Source organism: Toxorhynchites rutilus, chromosome 3 (assembly GCF_029784135.1).
Source record: "Toxorhynchites rutilus septentrionalis strain SRP chromosome 3, ASM2978413v1, whole genome shotgun sequence".
NCBI lineage: Eukaryota > Metazoa > Arthropoda > Insecta > Diptera > Culicidae > Toxorhynchites > Toxorhynchites rutilus.
In genome coordinates this window covers 307,648,822-307,672,415 of record NC_073746.1, presented here as the reverse complement: position 1 = coordinate 307,672,415, position 23,594 = coordinate 307,648,822, and the positions used below count along the sequence as shown (strand labels likewise).

Genomic DNA, 23,594 nt, shown 5'->3' with positions numbered 1-23,594 from the left:
TGGCCGGCGACAGCACTTGAGTATCGTTTGCATTCTGTTGGGGTTTTGTTTAGGTAACAATGACTTACACACGCCTAACAAGTTTTTTTTTATTTTTATAAATAGGAGAGGTGGGGAAATACGGACATTTTGAGAAGAACTTCAATTATATCTTTCGAAAATTATGTTCCAAACCTAAATGCAGTTTCTTGCATTTCAATATACTGTTTTTTTCAATTAATCGACCGAGTGTTTTTCAATGTTTTTACTAAAATCAAAACATAGCGAAAAGTAGAACATTTTTTTCGATGATAACCCGCATGGACATATAGTGGGGGGAATTGGACAGTTTTGTAATATTCACGTATGGATATCATCGAAATGTTATGAAAGTAGGGGAACAGAGTTGAGAACTTATGAAAACTAATGATGAGATTAGTAAAACTTAACAATTTAAAATTTCCCGATAATGTCAAGAACGGGCGGTGACATGTCAAGTAATCCGAATTAGCGCTGCCGGTGCCAAGCGAATATTTTTTTAAGAATGGTGCGGACGTCAAAGTGTTAAGAGCCGGCTTACTGGTAAAGAACCATGGATCGTACGCTCGTTCTTACGAACCGTGGCCTGCGGCAATGCGGAAGAAATATATGTTTCCCATGCTGCTTTTTAAGCGGTTTTATTTAGCTGTTTGTATGCTTGTAAATTTCGGCGGATTACATATTTTCTCTAAACCCCATAAATAGCTTGACTAGTAGAACACAGTTATTTATGAAAAAAGCAAATCCAAAATGGCCGCCACCCGGCGAAATATGTACTTCGTTTCAGAATCCCATCAATCTAATCTAATGAAAAGACTTGACTAGTAGGACAATTATTTATGTAAAATGGAAATCCAAGATGGCGGCCGTTACAAAATAGCAGACAAAAAATTTCGTCAAAACCTCACCAATATGGGTATCAGATGGAAGGACTTGACTAGTAGAGCACAGTTATTTATGATAAATCCAACTCCAAAATGGTTGGTTGGCAATCTTGATCCAAAAGCTGCTGCAATATCTATTGTAGATTAATATTTAGCGGAACCACACTTGCTGAGAATACGATCCTTTGCTTTGGTGGAATGAAAGGAAATCTATCTCTCCGCGGCTCTACCATTTTTTTAAATATTGTGTATTCCGGCGACTTCAGTACCATGTGAGCGCATTTTTCCGAAAGCCGGACAAGTTTGCAGTGAAAAATATAGTAGAGTTTCATCAGATAATATTTAAAAGATAATGTTTATGAATTAAAAAAAAGGAAAGAAGATTATTGTAATGCAAATATATCAGTGAAACCCTTGAGTAAAGTAATATTTTTACTATTCTCTGCACTGATTATTGTTTTAAACCTTATTTTTTACGTCTTCCATTCTTTACATATTCGAATAAACCAGTTCTTGAAAAGACCCGTCGAGCCGCTCAAATGAACCGTCTCTTTTCATTGAGCGCACGGCTCTGAGCCGCTCACTGAAATGAAATTTATTCATCTCTACCCTAGCGTAAATAATTCCCTCCCGCTATCGCTCCTCCTTGTTTATATTTATCATTACAAATAGGGTTTCAGCGTAGCGAAGATGCACTATTTTTACGTACGGGTTATGAAGCACACACGTACGCACACAAATGTTGCCAGTCTAGATTAGCTTAGTTGTCATCCTTTGTGGAGAGAGTTTTACTACCGTCATGCGAAACCAAATCGCTGACAAAATTCCAGAACATTTATTTTCTTGGTGAGCTGACAATATCTTAGCTTGATGATTCCCCAAACAATTGTGTAGCTCAAAACATTAATGCAATGGCGTCAGTTTGATGTAATGATTGCAACGCCAGAGACTTCAGCGAGTGATTCGCGTCCACAGCTCAGTCCGAAACGAAGACATGTGATGGCGCAAACCAAGGAAGAACAAACGATGTCCATTGTTTCGTATCTAGAACGATACTGAGAGTTTGCCTTTCCTTCCTTTCCTTGTTGAATTAAAGAGGCTTTAAATTTCTTCAGTTCATTCGTCTCTAGCCTTCAAAAAGGCCCTTGGAAAACTCTACTATTTTCTCATATTACTCCTCCACCCCCATTTGCCTTAAAAAACCATTCGATCCCTCGTCGTCCAGCTCGCCCAGCAACGGCTTTGTACAGTCGGTGTCCTCACGAAGAATTTGCCTCAGCAAGATCCACTGTTTATACTTTAGGCAAATATTCCCCTTCATTCTTCTTCTTTTCCTTTGTTCACGGAGTGTGCATACGAGAAACATGAGAGAGAGGAACGAATTCATTTTGAGGGTAGTCACTTCAAAATGCAATGAAGTCCATTTGACGGGGAAGTATGAAATCATATAGTTGAGTCGGTAAAGGGAGATAGCGACTAAATGCCCGACTATTGAGTCATGTTGACGGAATAACTGCGTGAAGAAGCCAAAAGTCATTACTAACTGAATACGACGGGGAATTTCTTCTTAGTCCGTTGATTACATTTAATTAAAACGAAGCGTTTTTCGTAGAACTGGATTCGTCCCAGAAGGGCGTAATCCTACGTAAAAAAACAGGTTGATTTCCTCAAGTGAGGAAAACGAAAATCGATCGCTAAACAAAATTTCATGGGTCCATTCAGTAAAAATAATGTTTCTATTTTTACACAATTTTAAAATTTGATTTAATTTTTTTTTTTTTGCAGACTTATCTCACTTCTTAACTAGGCGAACCTAGCCAGAATTTTCACCTGCCCCCGGGCTTCTGAATGCCAAAGGGGGACTAGGCTCTGCGGAATGCACGTATCTGCATGCTCGTGCTGTTTTAGTCCTGACCGAGGAATTGTCGGACAATCGCGCAGGTGCTAAGGATGACCGACTTTTGGATGCCGGCCAATTCCTTCTCGATGTTCAACACCTTTAGCGCTTCCAGAAGTGTCTTCGGGATAATTCCAGTTCCAGAGAGAACGACTGGAACAATTCTTGGGACCTCCCTTAGCCCCCACAGTTCCTTGAGCTCCACGGCCAATGGTCGGTACTTGCAGATTTTGCGACCGTGGGTCTCCTCCAGATTCTGGTTCAGTGGAATAGCGACATCGATGATGGTGACTTTGCGGTCGCTCTTGTCGTAAACCATTATATCTGGGCGGTTGTGGTGGATCGAGAGGTCGGTCAGAACAGTGCGATCCCAGTACAGCTTGAAACGGTCATTTTCCAGGACAGGTGCAGGCAGGTACCGGTAGTTTGGTACGTTGTCTTCCAGTAGAGCACATTGGAGCGCCAGTTGTCGATGAACAATACGGGCCACGTTGTTGTGGCGCTCGGTGTAGGCTGCGTTGGCCAAAACGGGACAGCCTCCCATAATGTGCTCTATGTTTTCACCTGGTTGATGGCACATCCGGCAGATGTCATCAACGTCTTGATGCCAGACGTACCGCCTGCAGTTTCTCGTCGGCATTATCCTGTCCTGGATGGCTATCATGTCGGCTTCTACTACTGAAGAGAGTTCACCACGCGTTAGCCACAGATTAGATGCGGCCTTGTCGACGTGTGGCCGGTCCAGTTGATGGGGGTGGGCACCATGCACTGCCTTCTGCTTCCAAGCTGCAATCTTCTCCTCCACTGTCTGCAGATTGCAGTTGAGTTGGTACTCCGCTTGCGCCAAGTGCAGAGCGCTGTATCCTCTGTCGGCGGCGCAGACAGCCCGGTATAGCGCGTTTTGGTTGGCGCGTTCTGCGAAGTACTCGCGCAGTTGTCGTACCTGGGCAACACACAGTGCAGAAATGTCGACGATTCCAAGTCCCCCTTCTTTGCGTGGTAGTGAAACTCTCTCCAGTGCCGATTGAGGATGGTGCATTCCGGCCTCTTTGAATGCTTTCCTCATCCTCCTCTCAAGGTCCTCTAGGTTAGTTTTGCTCCATTTGACTACACCAAAACTGAAGGTCAGCAGGGGAACCGCGAATGTGTTGATCGCGCGTACCTTGTTCCCCGCGTTGAGGAAAGTCCTCAGGACACAGTTCACTCGACTCAAGAACTTGTCTCGCAGCTCCGTCTTGATGTCGGAGTGGCGTATCCCGGTGAGCTGTCGGAATCCAAGATATTTATAGGATTCGCCACGAACCATGTCTCTTATAAACTCGCCGTCATAGACCTCGTAGCCTCCGGATTCGGTAAGTTGTCCTTTCAGCAGGTGGACACAGCGACACTTGTCGAGGCCGAACTCCATACAGATGTCCCTGCTTATGTCTTCGACAACCCGGATAGCTACACCTAGACGCTGACGTGAATCAGCGTAGACCTTGAGATCGTCCATGTAAAAGGTATGGGTCACTTCTTCGTGGGCGCCGTCGCCATACCTTATTTTATAGCCATGACCGTTTCTATTGAGCGTCCTACTGAGGGGGTTCAGTGCCAGACAAAACCAAAGCGGGCTGAAAGAGTCGCCTTGGAATATCCCCCTCTTTATCTGCAGCGTTCTAGACTGCAACACATTTTCCCCATCACTAAGGTGCAGAGACGTGCTCCACTGCCTCATCGCATGCTGCAGGAACCTAACGACGACGGGATCAATTTTGTAGAGCTCCAATACCCGGACGAGAAACGAGTGAGGTATGGAGTCATAAGCCTTCCTGTAATCGATATAGGCCATGCTTAGGTTCCGCTGATTATAAACCGCCTGGCCGACTATGGTTGCGTCGATGATGGCCTGGTCTTTGCAGCCATGCGTATTTTTTCTGCATCCTTTCTGCTCTTCTGCGATGATATGGTGTTGTTCGCAGTGGGCAGAAACTTTGGCGGTTATGATGCTGCTTAATATCTTGTACAGACTCGATAGGCACGTTATCGGCCTGTACTTTGATGGGTTCAATGTGTTGCTGTCTTTCGGGAGGAGGAATGTGACGCCACGGGTGGCGAATTCAGGAAGGTTGTGTGGGTCACGTAGCACCTTGTTGAAGCACTCAGCTATCTTTGGATGTGCGACGGTCAGCTTCTTGTGCCAGAAGTTCTGAACACCATCGGGGCCCGGTGCTGCCCAGTTCCTCAGGTACCGCGAGGCTTCGCGGACATCGTTCTCTCCGACGATGATAGCTGGCATCTCTCCAATTTCACCACAACTCTCCTCCTCCCGTCTTAACCACATTTGCCCGTCGCGATGTTGTACTGGGGTCTCCCAAATACCAGCCCAGAAGTTCGTCACATCGCTAATATCTGGCAAACCTTCGCGGTAGTCGGGCTTCTCGTCGCTAATGTGGTCGTAGAACGCTTTTTCGTTATCTCTGAACATCCGATTTTGTTCCTGGCGCTTTGCAGAGTCAGAGTAACGTTTCAGCCGTTTAGTTAGGACGCTCAATTGCTGTACCAGTGTGTCGAGTTTTTCCGTCAGCTGGTGAGCTCCCAGCTGGCGAAGTTCAGTAGGCCGCACGATCACAGCAACTTGGCGACATAATTTCGCCGATCTGCTGCCTCTTTTGTACGCCATCAGTCTTCCAATTGCGGCACGCTTGTTTAGGATCCGTTGCTCCAATCTCCTTCGCCATGGAGGCTCACGCCTTTCACGGAGATGTTGGAGCAGTCCGCCTCTTGGCCTAATACGGTATCCTAAACTTTTGGCGGTCGCCACAGCAGCACAGTAAACTTTCAGTTGCAGCTCCTCCATGTTCTCAGCATCAACCAAGTGCAGCGGAAGAACGTGCTCGTTCATGAGCTTTACTGCACTTGTCAGCCTGCGGGAATGCTGCAACTTCGGGATCCTGGGGCGCGACAAAGGGTCCGTGTCGCGGAACTGTGAGATCGCCTCGTCGTAATGGAAGACCAGATCGCGTAGTAGTTGTTGATCTGGCTGTGGATCTTCCGGCTCAGGGGGTTGTTGTACTGTGGCCTCCACTGGTGCTGATTCGCGTGCCCCACTCGCGAATGAATTGCTCAGCCGTACTGAACTTCGTCTCGACACATCGCTTGCTCTGCTTGTTCTGGAGCTTAGTTCTCTCTGCACCTGCTGCTTGATCTCGTCGACTTGCGTTTGGGAGAGCATATTGTTGCGTACAATCGCTCTACGCCTCGCGTTCATCGCGTTTTGGTCAAGCCTCCCGACGAACTCTGGATACGCTTCCTCGAACATTGCGAGTATTCGAGGGCGACCGCTCATGTCCGTCTCCAAAGCAGTGCAGATGTAATAGGCGCGGATCACGAATTCATTCATTTCATGTGTCCACATGATCCGTCGCCTAGTAGTACCCACAAGTGTGGACGACTGTCGTCTGACAGTCGCAACACGCCTCGTAGGCGCAGCGTTTCGTTGGTGATGTCGATGGCTGCTGTTTCCGTGTGGCGGTAGCTCTTCGGGTTGAACCCGGCTGGTGGCCCGCTCTTGCACATCGCCCTCCAGCCGCTGGCCGCTCGCTCTTACGCCCGTTCCAGGACCAGCTCCAGTTCGGGGACCCTCCTCGGGCGATCGCATTCTGAGTATTCTTCGTGAGCGTAGCTCCATTTTCTGGGTGTATCTCCTTTGCCCGGGAGACAGCGGGTTGGCAAGGCCTCCATGACCCGGGAGGCCTTCCCCGGGAGAGATATAGCGCTCTGACTCGCTCGCACCCCCTCACTTAGCCACTTTCGACACCCGTTCTCGGAGCCAAGACCAGGTGTGTGTTTCCAGTTCACGCCCGATCTAAAAATGTCGTCATATGATCTTCGTGGAGGCGTGAGATAGGAACATTTGAGACCAACAGGTAGGCTCCTACCCTAGTGTTGATCCCCATTTGAGAACCCAATTTATTTTTGAGAACCCAATTAATTTTTTTTTTTTTTTTTTTGGAGGGTTATCACACTTTTTGACTCTTCAGTCCTGATCAAGGAATTGTCGAATAATCACACAGGTGCTAAGGATGACCTTCTTCGGATGCCGGCCAATTCTTTCTCGATGTTCAACACCATAAGCGCTTCCAGAGGTATCTTTAGGACAGTTCTAGTTCCAGAGAGAACGACTGGAACAATTTTTAGGACCTACCTTAGCCTCCACGGTCCCTCGAGCTCCAAAATTAATGGTAAATGCTTGCTAATTTTGCGTCCTCCAGATTTTAGTTTAGTGGAATAGCGACATCGATGATCGTGACTTGTCGATCGTTCTTGTCATATGCCATAATATTAGGTTGGAGAAAATGTAATCCATTATTTCTGGGTGAAATTCAAAACTGTTTTCAAGATGCTTCGAATTGCCCGATTTGGGTCAAATGTGCACCCTTTTGTTGGAAAATTTGTTTGTTATTTTAAAGGTAGCTTCATAACGTCTCTAAATTCTAGGAATAGATTTTTACAATCTTCTCTTGATCCCAATTTTTTATCACTCTGGAAATTTTGCAGTCCGAGAAAAAGGTGGTAATCGCTTAGTACCAGGTCCGGACTATATGGTGGATGCATTGAAACATCCCAATCAAACTCTCGGATTTGTGTGGTCTTGCGTTGCCCTGATGGAACACAATACCTCTTCTGTTGATCAATTCTAAACGTTTCTGATCAATCGCTAGCTTCAAACGGTTCACTTGTTGAAATCTTAATTTAGTGTGTTGAGCTAAAAAAATTTTTTTAAAATTCAATTAAAAAAAATAATTTTAAAAAAATAAATTAAATTGCACGTATTTCACTGTTGCTGTATCGGCACCATAAACACAATTCACAATTTCAGTGGCCTGGCTTGCATTTTCGCATTCATAAAAGTGTAAAATGTATCGAGTTTTCTATTCGTTGGCCCGTTGACAACACCTCACAACTGAATGGAACAAACAAAAAACAGCAAAAGAATTTTCTTTGGTGTGAAATGTCACCTTTACAACGAGCTTAAACTGGAAATTGTATGATCGATATTACGCGAATTATTGATCTCCAGAACCAGCTACCGAGAAAATAATGGATAACTTTTTCCCCAACCTAATATTATACAAATGCTGTACCAGTATGGGAGTGTAGTTTCTAGTAAGATATATGCTAAAAATTGATTTTGAGTGTAGGCATAGGAATCATCACGGTCTAAACGAAAAATTTTATAATGTTTGGCTCAATGTCCGCACAAAGTCATGTCCCAGAAAGAGCGAACACGTCAATTTATGTCTGCAACAAAACCAGTCCGTTTTATATGATATACTGGTTCTCATGCGTATAGTTTAATTCTCAATATTATCTTAACGATAAATCGTCCAGCTCAAACCATTGTAGGGGCATGAGGTGGGACCATCATTATCAAGCAGAACCGTCATTGCATCGCACCTAGCCATTTACAATTTCTTCGCATTTCGAAAATTTCACTGTATATGTCCTTGTACAATTTCGGAATCAACTTTTGCACGGCTTTCATAGTTACTGTTGGAGTAAAACAGACCGAATCGGTCGTTTACCTTCATCGATAAACACTCAGAAACGATGTAATCATTTTCCAGCATAAACTACCTCGTTGAAGTACTATACTGAATCATCCAGTGCAACAGTAAATATTACTTACACCCTTTGAACCCATACAGCAAATATTAATGATGTCTGCTCGCAATAGAAGTTTCATGAGTTTCAAATACAAACATGTGTCACTTTAAAACTGATCATGAAAAGAATACTTGTTAGCATTCAAAGACAGACACAACATGGTGAGTCCCTGGAAAAATTGATATAATTTCTGCCGTCACGCTGTTGTTCCACCATTTGAAAATCGCCGCCCGATGCAGCAATTGGGACCAAGATCTGGCCATGCCGATGGCGGTGGTGATCATGATGATTGGTGCGAGCTCGGGAGTCGCCGCCACCAGATCAAAACGAAAGGCGGGCGCAAGCGGCGGTTATTTTTAGTCCTTCTGCCCGTGTCTTCATACGTTCCTCCTTTCCCTGGTGACTGATTCATAACGGTCTGTGTTCGTCTACCTCCGTCTTCCTAGCTTCTACCGGGGGGCGTTGTTAATGCTTCTTCATTTCGCCCCAACGGACACCAAACGGGAAGATTGCGTCATGTCGGCTTGAATTCGATTTATAGTTACCTTGGTGGGCGTCTGTCTTATTGTCTATCGTGCGCGAAGCCGTGATTCTTGCACCTGTTTGTCGCAAAACAGAACCGAGCGGGGCGCAGTGTTGCCAGCCAGATCTCAAATATGAATTCTATCCTATTATCTCACCTTTTTTCAGTCTATAATTCGGACACGTGGTTCATGAACACGCACCGGCGAGACATGTGTTCCACGCGGTTCGAACCGGTTTGAGCAATTTGTTTTTCCTACGGATCGGAGCGAGCTTCCCACGAGTCAACATCGCAATTCATTGCGCATCGTGTGCCCCTGTTGTTATTACCTTTTTGTGTGTTTACACACAAAACAAGCCATCGAACCTTGGATTTCTCGTGCCAAGACAGCAACGACAAGCGGCAGTCAAGGCGGTGTGTGATAAGCCCTCGCGCTTTGTTTGTAAAGAAGTATGGATGCTTGCGCAAACAAATCCCGCTGTTGTTGATTAGATACGGGAGGTAACAAGCAGCACTTGCCACAATCCTGTGGGATTGCATTAATCCGTAAGCGGATGTTGAAATACGGCCACGTTTCCATCATTCAGCCGTTTGAGTTGGGCTGCGGTTAGCCACGGTCGTAAATAGTGAGCCTAAATTCAATTTAATAAGAGCGTTTCGCTACCCCACTCTCTGCTCTCCGCGCGGGGAGTTTGACGGAAGGACAACGGAACGCAAAACCGGAAAGTGAAATGTCGATTATCATCATTATCACCATAGTGAAAACGATACCCAATAAACAAAAACTACCACTCCAAACAAACCAGCGGCTGAATACACCAACACTGGTGGAATTCAATGTTGGTTATTTGTTTGAGTGTCGGTGAGCTCCGGTTCGCTCACAAACACAGAAGCGTGCGCTCTCGCTCCGCACGACGGTGGTACGTGTGAAGGCGGTGGCGGATGCGGTGCAGATCGCCGAAAATAGTCGCGTTGCAGGCCACACATAGGAGGAGTAAACAACAATCTGCGCTAGCAAACTAGTATATGATAGCAGGCAGCATCATCATGTCACTCCCGTTTGCTTCTACCCTCTTTACTGTTGTTGCCGATGAGATATGGTCACCCATTCTAGACACAATTGCCACTGCGGAGTTTTGTATAATAAACATTAGGCAGGCAGGCAGCAGGATTATTTTGCGTTGCCGACAACATCGTCATGTTCATCTTTGGCGTGACCGTTGCTTTGCGTATGCTTATAGAAGAACTGTTAAGATACAGGCGTACCCCCACCGCAAGGGAAGAAGAGTGAAGGCGGAGAAGTTGTGTTGTTTACATACTTGCTATATTAGCTGGAATGATAATCGCTTGCTCGATCATGTGCTACTGTTGTTTCTGTATGTGGTTTTGCTTTCAATCTGGTTTCTGGTTTTATCAACCCTATGTAATCATTGGCTTCCAGAACGAGAACAATTGCAATGGGCCATTATTATTCAATGAGTCGGTGAAATATTGTCCGTTCTTTTTCGCTCTCCCGAACAAGGAGAAAGTCCGTTTTACCGCAGCTTGTTTGCCTCCACATATTCGCCATCCCCGTAGACAGCGACGGCGGCGGCACCATGGCGGCCTATTGTGTAAGGAAACTAGAGTGCGGGCCAGCTTACCAGGGTTGCCGTTTTTTGACGTAGGACTACATCTTTTTGAACGGGTACCAGTTTAGAATTATGCCGCGTGTTTTGACATATGTTGAACGTTGATAACTCATCTTGCGAATGAATTTTCAATTCGTCGCAATTCGTCAATTTGTAAAAAAAGGAAAGGAAGAGTTGTTCGACATGCAAAACATAGTCGTTTACGACAGTATACCATTTAAATCTGGGTTCTTCCTCAGTACTTCCTTTGCTCGTCAGTAACTTGGTAACGTATTTTCAAAAGAATCAAGCGATTCATGAAACTTGGCTACTAATACCCGAAGGAACTCGAAGATTATTAGGACGCTAATCGGAAGAAATCCGAAGGTTCCATCTCTGCAACACTCAGAATCATTCGGGAACATAATCCGTCTTTCGGGGAACATAATCGATGTACAAATTAAAAATCTAAAAATCGGTCGCGTCACGAAAATTGGCCAATTTTGAGTGCTTATTGCTCAATCATTTTTTGATGGATTTACAATATTTTACTCCAATCGATTTGTAGATTCATTATGAATCATTTCCCTAAAATAGACTAAAAAAAACCACCGAGACGATACAAGCAAGCTGCGGGTTGGACGCTCTTGTACTCAACATAATTTTAAAAAAAAAAATTGCAGACCGCAAGGTGTTTCGCTAACACGGACTTCAAAAACGTGACAAAATCATCTTTGGCAATACTAGCAAGCTGCGGGCGCTCTCTTATCCCTGTGAGAATCCACAGCTGCGAATCCCTTGCCTGATCAGAAGTTCCTCTGGTATCTGGAGACATCTCCTCGAGCCGTTACCTTGCAGCACAGCTTATTGCCGACACATCCTCCGAACGGTATTTTGTTAGAATTGTATTTATGGATAATATCCCACGCCGGAAATCTAATTGAATCAATAGTAACAAAACATTCAACACTGGGAGAGAATAAATTTCAAAACGATTTTTCACGTTTTAATGAAATAGTTTTAGCGTCAATCACTATTTTTGCTTTGAACGGATTATGATGATTTGTGTACCACTCGAATCGGAAATTCCTCAAGATTTGAGCAATATTCAATTCTATATGAATCTATTTCTCATGCGCTTGACCAGCTCTGTCGCGTACAAGGCGATTGAAATTAGAGTAGACCGAAATTACACTCACCAGATAAGATGAAATGAATCAATGCATTGCACAATGAACATCACACACAACACTGGGAGTAAAAGTACCGGTCACCATTACAGCATATCATCTCAGTTCTGTGTAAACCATTAAAACGAGAAGAACGAATAAAGAGAAAAAGGAAAAGAAAGAGCTATATTCTCCAATCAATCGAAGTCAACCAATCAGCCTTTTTCAAGGCTAGATCTTCCAACTCTTCGTGTAGCATTGTAGGTTTGAGGTTTTTAGTCTTGTTCAAACGATTCATTCTGTTAATCTGTGGCAAAATATACTCAAAAACAGAGGTTTAGTCATTAAATATTCGTGGAATGTAAATCTGCGAGCAGTCTGAATTTGGGCACACACATTTTGTCTGACGCGAATCCTTTCAGTCGATCTCTGTAAGGCAAATGATTTTATCACAGATAAGTTTTTATCTGTTTTCATTTATTCCAGGGATGATTCTCCAATGATTTCAAATGCACTGAGCGCGAAAAACGGTATAAAAAATTACAGAAAAGCGAAAAAATCTGTATCTTTCCACATAAATTTGTACTTGTGGCAACACTGGTCAACAGTCTTTCTTAATGCTCATGTCACCCACAGCGGCTCAAGAGCAAAATCATTTCTGAGAATCGATAATGTGGTGTGAATATATTATGTCGCATGTACCGATACAATTTTGTTCATAATTTGATCCGAGGTGGAGGCTAAATAAAATCATCTTCGTTTGTTTTGACGTAGGACTACATCTTACATTAAGGGTGCCAAATCAGAAAACATGTCACGTTTTTATGAAATAAAATTAACGTTAATAACTATTTTTGCTGCGAACGAATTTTAACGATTTGCATACCAATCGAATCGAAAATTTTCTAAGATTTGTTTGATATGCTATACAATACAATTACAATTGGAAGCATTTCCATTTCCCCATACATTTGTTCTGTCCATTTGTGTGCTTTTCCGAACAGAGCTGTCAATAACGAGCAACTTATGCAGCCGCTAGAATAGAAACAACGAAAGAGAATAGCGAAAAGAGAATATTTGCGAAGTAAACTCCACCCTTGCATAGTAGGTAAGTTGTCGCTAGCGTATAAGTGTTGCATCTCATTTGATAGTGCAAATGATTATAGGTCGCCATCAGCATTTGGCTTTGTGTGTGTTGTTTGTTCTCGTTGCGTGAAACTTAGAACTTGTTCATTTCCTGTACATATGAATAGCACACCTTCGATACCTATAGTTGCCATTCGTATTTGCTCTCATGCGCATCGGCTCTGTTCTGATGCAACGAGTTCCTAGCTTTGTTGACGGTTTTGACCCGGAAGTCGAGAAACTTTGGATAAATTTGGTATTTTTCATGAACGGCCATTCTCGCGATGTTTCATTTTTATCGCTGCAACTGTGTGCATCTGTTAGACGTGTATAGCTATTGCAAAGACAAGAAAGAATAATTGCTTTTCGAAATTATTCTACAAAACCAAGCAAACCAGGGTCCTCGGAACTTATATTAAAGAGTTATTTATGAAATTTCGACGTATTCGCAAATAATATCCGAAATGATAACCAACAAATTTAAAAAAAAAGATTGCATAGTCTTACGTCCTAAGCGGTCGTTTCTCGGATACAACACCTCGATTTTTTTACGGAAACTTTAAATTTTTCGATTCCTCTCCGGTCACGATGATACTTAGCGTCGATTTTTATACCGACTGGTAGAGTGCTTGTATATTTTTGCATCACACGTACTCATTGTTTTAGTTTTAAATGCGTTGCTAACTATGTGATTTGTTTATTAAAAATTTGGAACAATAGTTCACAATGGTTCGTGGACTCGCGGTATGTAGTCGACTAATATTTGTCGATATTTCAGAAATGCGTAAAAAAAGTCACCCGAGATATAATTTTCGTTTCATTCAAAGGTTGAGGTCCCTTGAAGTATCCCATATTTTGAAATGTTTTACGAATGTTTCACACACATAAGCCGCATATTAGATGCGACCTTATCGATATGTGGCCACTCGTGTTGATGGCTGAAATCTTTTCCTCCATGTGCAGAGCGCCTCATCCTATGTCCGCGGATAGCGGATAGCAAATAGCATCGTCTTGATCTCGAAGGGGTGGAGCTGACAGAATCTAACATACTTATAGGATTCGTCACGAATTACGTACCTTATAACCTCGGCATCAGTACACCCAAACTAGCGTTGGTAGAAAACATTTCATCTTCGACATAAATAATGCTTTTTCGTGTGCTGAAGGGTCAAATGAGCAAATAATGAGCTGTTTTAAAAGCTTTAAAATGTTTGTATGTATGGGAACAGACATCTCATTTTTTCTTTTCTCACCTATTTTAGGATTGTACCAAAAAAGTTCATATCCACATAGCTATTGGTGCTGTTGGATAAATGCGTGATAATATTACATTATTACACACTTTATTATAAAATGAAGTTGGAAAGTGTTTCCTAGGAGAAAAAGGTGATCTGTATCCATCTCGGTCTGGGCCGTGTGTTTGGCAAACTATACGAAAAGCTTTAATACGTGCTTTTTTGCAACGTGTCTCCTGTTTTGCTCGCTCAAATCGATCTTATATTGAAATAGCATATTCATTATACAAATGATATATGAGTTTTGGGGAGAAGCACATTTTTTGTTATTTTTAGGCTCTTTTAATGTAATAAATCGGGATGCCAAAACATGTGTTAAAAAATCATTTTAGGTGTAGCTTCACACAGTAGATCGGACCGGTTTACTCAATAAACTTTGGAAAAATTACACTGTCTACAATATATTCTCATACAAATTCAAACACCAATTATTTTACACATAGTGATTGTTTTGAATGAAAGGTGATATTATGTTCACCATTTACAGCATATGTTCCTTCAACTGTATGATCACATTATGTCGTTTAAGACATTGTGAGACTGTTGCAAGACAAATAACTTTTTATCCGAAGAGACGAAGTCTTGTCCACCGTACTGTGATCGTAGGAATTGCACTTCAAACCGTTTTGTTTTCGAAAACCCCCGAAGCTCCACGATGTTTCTTGAAAGCCTGGAGCTATGTATCTCATGTATGAGCACATTGTGCATTGCCGTTTTCGAAACATTTAGATCAACGGCCATTTCACGTACGAGCGTTGTGATTTTCGTCAAATTCGCTCCCTGATGATCTTAAACACTCGCTCAGTTCTTAATCCACTGACTCGCTCAGTTCTTCTGCTGACTCTTTTCCGGTCATCCAACGAGGAAGTCTCACGGTACCTCCTAATGCTTCGATAATCAAAATCCCGCTTCAGTAAGATAAAAAAAAGTGTAGGAGGATATATTGGACACGTTTTATGTTCGATTTGGCATGTGTAATAGAGCCCAATATCCGAAAACATACAATAGTGAACTGAACAAAATAGTTTTAAATTCATCCCGATAGAATTTTACAATAATGAAGAGAAAAATGAGAAAGTCAGAAATAAGTCAGTAACCACTCACCAGGGCTGTGGAGTCGTGGAAAAATTTCTCGACTCCGACTCCCCAGAATTATTGATTAAATAATAAAAATAAACATCAAATCGCTTTAACCAAATCTTGTTTCATGGAGGTTCGAAGATCTGACTTCACAATCTTCAAAGCAGCATTTCTATGATTAATAGGAAATCAATAAGAACAAAACCGATTCTTTTTCACATATTTTTAGCTTTGATTGTGTCTATCAAGCGATCGTCACAAATTGGAAATAGATATAAATAAAATCTACGTTTAACCATTCCTACAGGAACAGTAATAAAGATTTATACATCCCACAAAAACAGCTTTCGCTCATGAATTTATGCGGTCTTATATTTATACTTTTTTTTCTCACGAATCACTATTATGATTTCGCAGATACAATCCAGCGTTTGTCTTGTATAAAGGTCGTAACGCATCACAATAAGACACAAAATTTGTTGCATTGCTGTACATCTGCAGTGGGTCAAGAAGTGGTGAAGGTCAAGAGGTCTATCACCATCATCGCGATGTCTCTGGTTCGAATCTTGATGTTGCTTTTATTTTTGACATAGAACTACGTCTTTCATTAAGGGTACCAAATCAGAAAACAGTTCACGTTTTTTTGAAATAAAGTTAACGTTAATAACTATTTTTGCCGCGAACGGATTTTGGCGATTTACATACCAAACGAATCGGAAATTCACGAAGATTTGTTTGATATAGTCTGTATACATACATTTGTTCTGTCCATTTGTGTGCTTTCCCGAACAGAGCTGTCAATAACGAGCAACTTTTCGCCGAGCAACGAAGGGGAAATCGTTAGATTTAAAGTGAACAAAGGGTAAGAAGAAGAACGAAGGGGAATATTTGCCTAGAGTATGAACAGTGGATCTCGCTGAGGCAAACGACTAAATCGACTAAACAACATTGTTGCCGAGCGAGCTGGACGGCGAGGGATCGAATGGCTTTCTCAAGGCAATGTGGGTGGAGGAGTGACATTATGGATAAAGTAAAGTTTTTCAAGGGTTTTTTTGAAGGTTGACGAATGAATTGAAGAAGTTTAAAGTATCAAGCAAGGAAGGAAGGCAAACTTTCAGTATCGTTTCGAATTCAAAGCAATGACTATCGCTCGTTCTTCCTTGTTTTGCGTCATCACATGTCTTCGTTTCGGATTGAGCTGTGGACGCGACCAAATTACTCACTCGCTGGTGTTTCTGGCATTGCAATCATTACATCAAACTGACGCCATTGCATTAAAGTTCTGAGCTACACAATTATGTGGGTAATCATCAAGCTAGGATATCGTCAGCTCACCAAGGAAATAAATATTCTGGAATTTTGTCAGTGATTTGGTTTCGCATGACGGTAGGAAAACTCTCTCCACAAAGGATGACAGCTAAGCTAATCTAAACTGGGAATATTAACAGAAGGGGCTTCTGTTGAGAAGAGCGCAAGATGGAGATAAATGTGTGTATATTTAGTTGCTCCAAGCCATCGTATATTGATATTTGTATGCATACGTTAGTGCTTCATAACCCGTACGTAAAAATAGCGCATCTTCGCTACGCTGAAACCCCATTTGTATCTGCTCCCGTGTGCATTGGCCCTATAACGATGCAACAATCGCCTATTTTTTTTGCTATGATTGATGATTGTTTGGTGTTGCAAATTATGCAGTCATAATGATAAGATACGATAGCGGGAGGGAAATATTTACGCTAGGGTGTTGGTATGCATTGAACTCGCTCGACAGAAAAAAAATCTGGCATCCTTGCAGCTTATTGAGTTGCAAAGTCAAGTAACTCTGCAATCAACGGAGAGATTGAGATGCAGGGAAGGCATCAAAATGGGGCGCTTTCGTTTCTTATCTAGAATTCATCATCTCTCAAGGCATTGTTTTTGACTATTAGGTGGTATATGCTGACGAAATCATTAATGTTACAGACCTCAGACGCGCTCAGATTCTGAATAATCTGAAAAAGCAAATTTATTACATCATACGACGTCAACTTCGAAAGCAACTACAAATAGATACACACACACCCAAACAGACGACATGTTTTGGTTCAAGAATTTGCATGAAATCAGCGGCTACGTGCCTCTAAGCCCATTCGGAGAGGACCCGATTGGAAGATACATAAATGGGTACAATAGTTTGTGTAAAAATAAGACTTAGAACCGATGTTTTTGCCTCCACACTGCGTGATAGCGCACCGTGTGTGCGCTGTGCCTGCGTGCGTTTGTGTGTCTATAAAATCATAACCAGTATGGCACAATTTGCATAAACGAACTGCCGACTGAGGGGCGATTCCCGAACTGGGTCACACTTGCGAGCACCGCTTCTCGATGGTTGCTAATTAATAACCCGACAGGTTGCAACTCTCTACGGCTCTGCCGCATAGCTACACAACACATCGCAGAGAAGCACAGAGCAGCCAAGTAGCCAAATGCAAACACAAGGTGCCACGTTTTAGCTTTTTTTTTCGCCCCTTGCTATCTGCGGCTGCCCTGCTGCGCTGCCATTCCACTCGCGCTCAACGCAGCACCTCACAACAACTCTGGAAAGTACACGTTTTGGATGATTTGTGAAAAAACGAAATGCAACAACAGGGAAAAAAACATGAAGCACACGCAATTACCGTTTTCATGATTTCCACGAGACGCGACCCGCGAGAGGAAGGTGATGGCTCTGTGCTCCGGTAGCAGTTGGTGGTGGTGATGGTGCCTCTGGACAGGTTCTTTCTCTATGGTCGATTTCGAGGGCTTCAGCAAACCTCGTGGAAGTCCGAAAAGCTTCCAGATTGTGTCACATTTAATCAAAAGCAATTACGCACATATACACACACGGGTAAATCACACACAGAGAGAGAGGCAACAATGTACGGGAAACAACTGTCAATTTCAATCAATTAGAAACAAGAAATCGTAGTGCACTCCAAAATCGAAGTAGTCAGATCACAGACACTGAGAAACGGACGCCTTAATTGTGTTGTTTGTTGCTAGTAATAACCCTTATATGGCGTCGTTGCTGTTAGCCATCATCATCGTCATCATCACAGACAGGAAAGTATAACGCAAGCTCAACACAACTCGTGCTCTGATATGGAAAATTGACTCTGTGTCACACAGCGTACTTTGTTTGCTGTTTTTGCTGCTGCTGCTGCTACTGCGTTTCGATTATCCAAATACGACCGAGACTACACTGAGTGAAGTGAAGGAGGAGGAACCTCGCGTCCAAGTTGGTATGTGTTTCTCCGAATTTTTCACTGGTTACCGGAACCCACAGGCGTCGTGTTTTTCTTCTTCCATGCACAATTGACAAATGTACGTGTCATGCACCACACTCTCGCTTCCTTTCTCCCCAGGAAGAAAAGCAAGGCTCTCGGTAGGCACTATTGCGTCGCCAACACCCCCTGCTAAGTTTTGATTACTCAACACTTCTTCTGCCGAGCCGAGAAGAACGAACAAACCCAATACGCCTCTTTCCCAAGAACACACTTCTTTGCAATAGAGTTCGACCGCAGAAGGAAAGAAAACTAAACTTCAAAACACGCGAATCAAATTTAACTGTAACGATGCGTAACACTTAAAAATTTCTAATAACACTAACGGAAACTCATTAAATCTTCGCTGCCTTCGGAGCTTCTTCCCGTGTGTCTGAGAGCAGCAGTTTCTTCTTTCGCACGTATTGATTCCCTGCCGCCCCGTAATAAAACAAAACGCCCCTCCTGCATCTACCAATCACCAACCAGCAGTCAGCCAGGAACAGTCGGAACAGTGTGTGCTCTGGGTAGTGTATGGATATCTTGCTACTAACGGGCGGATCGCGTATATATCGCACGGATGCACTCGCACTGGGTTGTACGGTTGAAACTGAAATGAATTGAAAAATGTATGTTTACCCTCGACTAGCCAGCGCGAGCTCTGCGAAAAGCTGCGGGCCAATATAAGTTCTCACATGCAACCGCCGCACACACCAACACTGCCGCGAGAATGAGGTCGAATCACCCCCACTCACTACCACCATCATGTGTCCGATGCCCTCCACTTGTGTGTCGTTGTGGTGAGTTCCCGCACCGGCACACCACACCACACAGCTGATGAAGGTGGCTTTTCCGAGTCCTAATCAGCTGTTGCTATAGCTACCGGCTTGTTTACAATCTCTCTGGTCCCTTTTATGTATGTATTCGTGATACCGACTGCGGGGAGGTAAACAATTCTACACGTATGTGTCGCGACCGCCTGGATGATCGTCCACATTCCCTATACTCTACAGTATGCATTTCCAAACGGACACCCAAAGCTCGCGCACCTGTGCACACAGAAGAAGGAGAGGAAAGTCCTTCCGCCTCAACCGACGATGCTGTGCCACCTGACCTCGAATGATAACAATCGGAGGGTGGGAGGCGAGATGCTCTGCACACTAATACACCCACCGTCACTATCTCCACGGTGTGGAATGTAAACAAATCACGGGCTCGAGAAGCGCAATGTCCCGTCGTGGGGATGGATGCATCATTTTCCCCGGCTCATGAGTTCTGCCGCTCGGATACACACATTGTGCACTTGGGTACCACCAACACAGGTACAACGGCGCGCGCCCGGACACTTACTTTCCCCGTAGTTCGCTGCGGGAGAGCGCGAGCAGCCGCCGCTCGTCGAGACAAATCGGGCAGCGAAATAGAACACAACACAGTCGATAAGCAGAAGAAGAAGAAGAAGTAAGGCAAGATAACGGATGAGGAAAACTTCAGTGCAAGTGTACAGAGCAAGAAAGTGGATTTCTTCCGCAAACCTCTATGTTCGGAAAAAAAATCGACAAAATCATAATCCTTAAGGCCGTGTTTCAAGTAAGGGAAATGGGAGTAATTTGGACCCCCTAAGCAAATCGCCTAATATTTTCAAACCAATACGATCTAAATAAATAATGTCACTTGGACAACTTTCGGGGGGCAGGGGTTACGAGAATGTCCACGCTTGTCCACTGTGAGGTGGGAGGGGATTTAGATAATGTCCACGTGGACATGTAAAGTATATTTTTAAGTAAAACTGAAAATTTAATGAGATCTGCTCTATATTTACAAGATATTTTCAACTTTACGCCCACCCTGAATATTCTGTATTCAACAATAAAAAGACTGAGTTGCCTGAGAGTACTGCCCGGTCAGACATCCATATTCTTTCATATGGCTGGACTTCTTCCCGGAGATGTATATTCTGGAATAAACGCGCATGAATTTATTCCAAACGGTAATAGAGGACCATGTATTTCGTCAGGATAAAGACACATAGAATGTTGGAATTTTTGTAGTATGAAAAATCACGACTCATGTGCAGGTTTCGATTCAGCTTCTGCTCTTGATGACAAAACGGCTTCGTATATATTTTCCGAGAGCTCCCAAAGTTTTCCAAAAATTGAAACGAACAACAAATTCTTCCATGAGTGCACGGGCTGTATCTGTGGAGATCTGTTTCTCGCAATGATGTTTTTGACTCGATCAGATGAATTAACGCAATATTGTGCTAATTTCAAATTCGACCGGATTCCGGAATAAGGGTTTATTTTATCGAAAAAGTCACAGGAGGGTTGTGTCCGAGACACGACCGCATAGTTGACGTAGGATTCCGTTAGGTTATCTGTTACATGCTGATTTTGGATATGTTTGAAGAATTACATTGTTAAACTCTTCGATAGTGGTTTGGTGGCCCTGAAAAGACCGTTTTGTCTGGTTGTTAGTTCTTGTTTGTTCACTCCACCAATGCCCATAACCGAGTGATAATGATAGAAAGATGGTGATTAGTCATTTGATGGTGCGTGTCACGATAGAAGATGCCTAAATGGAATGAGACATGATGAAAGCCTCTGTGGCCCTAAACGAGCTGGCTCCTGTGTTATGTATGGATGAAATAAAGAAAAAAAACTCATCAATGTAATATGAGACAATTATCATTCTCGAACACAATTATCCAGTTTTCTCACCAGAAAAAAGTGTTATTTTGGGGCTGATTCTCGAATACACTTCACGGTGAAAACAAAATTGCAAAATTGCCACGCCATTGAACTACTTTCCACGAGTTAGTGAATCATCATAGATAATAATGGGTTTTCAGGCAGAATGAGCACTTTTCAAATAAAAATTATCAATGAAAATTAACTTCTCCGGTTCAAATTAGTGTTCAATGTGAATGGAAAACTTTGTTTTCTTCATGTGGTAAAATAATCTCAAACAAACAAACAAACATTTCTGAAAATAATTGGTTCTTATCATTAGTTTTAGTGGGAAAATAGTATCGTATCCAGATGTCGACACCGTACTATTGTCATCGCGAATACATTTCATTTCGTTTTCATCGTGAAGTGTATTCGAGAATCAGGCCCTTTATTATAGAGAAAATATATTTGAAATGGAAAAGGTAATTTCATTTATAATGTTTACTTTCTGAGTGTTTACTCAACTCATTTCCATTTTCGCTTTGAACCCAACGGAACACGATGCTACATGCCTCAATGCGAAATTCAATTGGACATTGATATGAAATTTCACGAAGCAACCAACATAGAAATTCCAAATTTAAATTTGATCAAACATAAGTTCTATTCAAGTTCATTGAAATATCATTCTTCAATTAATCCATCAAAAGATTCTTATTGGAACGAAAATAAAAAAAACACTCATTCATTACTCCCTACTTATTCGCCAGCACGTATGCAATCAGCGATGCCCACGCTAGTTACAACCTTGGATTTGAAATCTCTGTTAGGGAATTCATGTCGGTGGAAACAAAAACTCCCCCTACTTTCATGTAATTGCAATGCCGATTTCCCTCAGGCAGCATGGTTTTGATGCCTCTGTTAGGGAATACACATCGGTGGGAACAAAAGTTCCTTCTACTTTGATGTGCCGATTTCTCCGTATCTTCAATTTCGACCAATCAGGACGAGATATTTCCTTTTGGAGATTTTTTCTATTGTTTGCTAGTTAGTTTCATATGATATATTATTTTATCAATTGTGATGGATTGTAATGGAGTGCTTAGATTGATTGATGCAAATATCTCGTAAATCCATAAGGAAATAACTGACCAATAATTATACACATAAGTACATAAGCCGCTGCATGTGTCGTCATTTTCGACGAATCAGAAGTGGGTATTTCCGTTAGGATAGGGATTGAGATTTTCCAATTATTCGATAGTTAGTTTCATGACATACATTATTTGATTCAATGTAAAAAATTGTTATGGAGAGCCGAAATTAATTGACGCAAAAATCCCATCAATCCATCATGAAATGACTGTGCAATAAGCGATTGAAATTGGACAATTTTCACGATGTGCTCAATTTTCGATTTTCAATTTGTACCTCAATATGTTCTCGAAAGACGTAATCCTACGTCAAAACATTTGAAAGAACGCACCTCAATCTACGATTCGTTTCATAGACGCAACTAAAATGCATGACTTGACTTGGATGGCACTAACGTTCCCAGTGGAACTTTAGATTTCTCAACGTAGGTATTACTTGCGTCATTTTTATTAGTAGTATACTTAGTTGAGATTTCTATGCCGAAGAACACGCCCTGAATGTATTCAGGAGTGTAAAGCTCTAGAATTCGCGTGACCTCAGTGCAAGTCGAACTCGAACCCCCAGCATGAGAATGTGTGACGCTAACCACTCGGCCAAAGGAGCACAAAAATACATATTTGTAACAAATTGTGAAGAGCAAATCATTCACAATAATGTAGAGTTAAAAAATATTGGCCAAGTGAATATAACCCCGTAACAGGTTCTCTGGGTCTGGTAGGACTAGAAGAAAATCTGCATTTTGAGCTTCTACCAAGGAACTAGTCTCGATGAATTCCAACTAGTAGCAAGTACTGCTCGCAGCTGAACGTATTAAAATTAGAGATGAAACGGATATCCGGACAATATTTGCTCACGGATAGGATCTCACTATCCGGTATCCGACCTATCCGGACAATATTTGCTATCCGGCCGGATACCGGATGGTGACTTAGTATCCGTCCGGATACCGGATATCAGAAAAAATCAATAATTTCTCATTAACACAAGATAAATAATATTTTTTTTTCAGAATAAAATTAATATAAACTCATAACAATAATCCATTAACACTATTACATTTATTATGAATGTTTTAACCGACTGATTACGCTTTACTTCGTACACCAGGCCAGCTTCAGAGAACAGCCATTCTTTATAAACACTACTGTAAGGAACTGAAAGATAAACTCTAGCAAATTTTGCCAATTGGGGTACTGCTTAGTGTTTAATGATTACCAAACGTAATCAACGTGATTG

The 23,594-nt window shown here is 42.4% G+C and overlaps 1 protein-coding gene across 6 annotated transcripts in view; it reads right to left on the bottom strand.

Annotated features, from left to right (window-relative positions):
- LOC129780622 (ras guanine nucleotide exchange factor B) overlaps positions 1 to 23,594 on the bottom strand; it is a 212,261-nt gene that overhangs the window by 48,492 nt on the left and 140,175 nt on the right. Inside the window, exon 1 of one of the 6 annotated variants that reach the window (XM_055789093.1) lies at positions 18,406 to 19,165. The exons of 4 other annotated variants lie outside the window; for them this stretch is intronic. The gene's annotated coding sequence lies outside the window, so the exon portion shown is untranslated. Of the gene's footprint in view, positions 1 to 17,910; positions 19,166 to 23,594 lie in introns of those variants that run through there. One more of the 6 variants, XM_055789087.1, reaches the window with a different exon arrangement.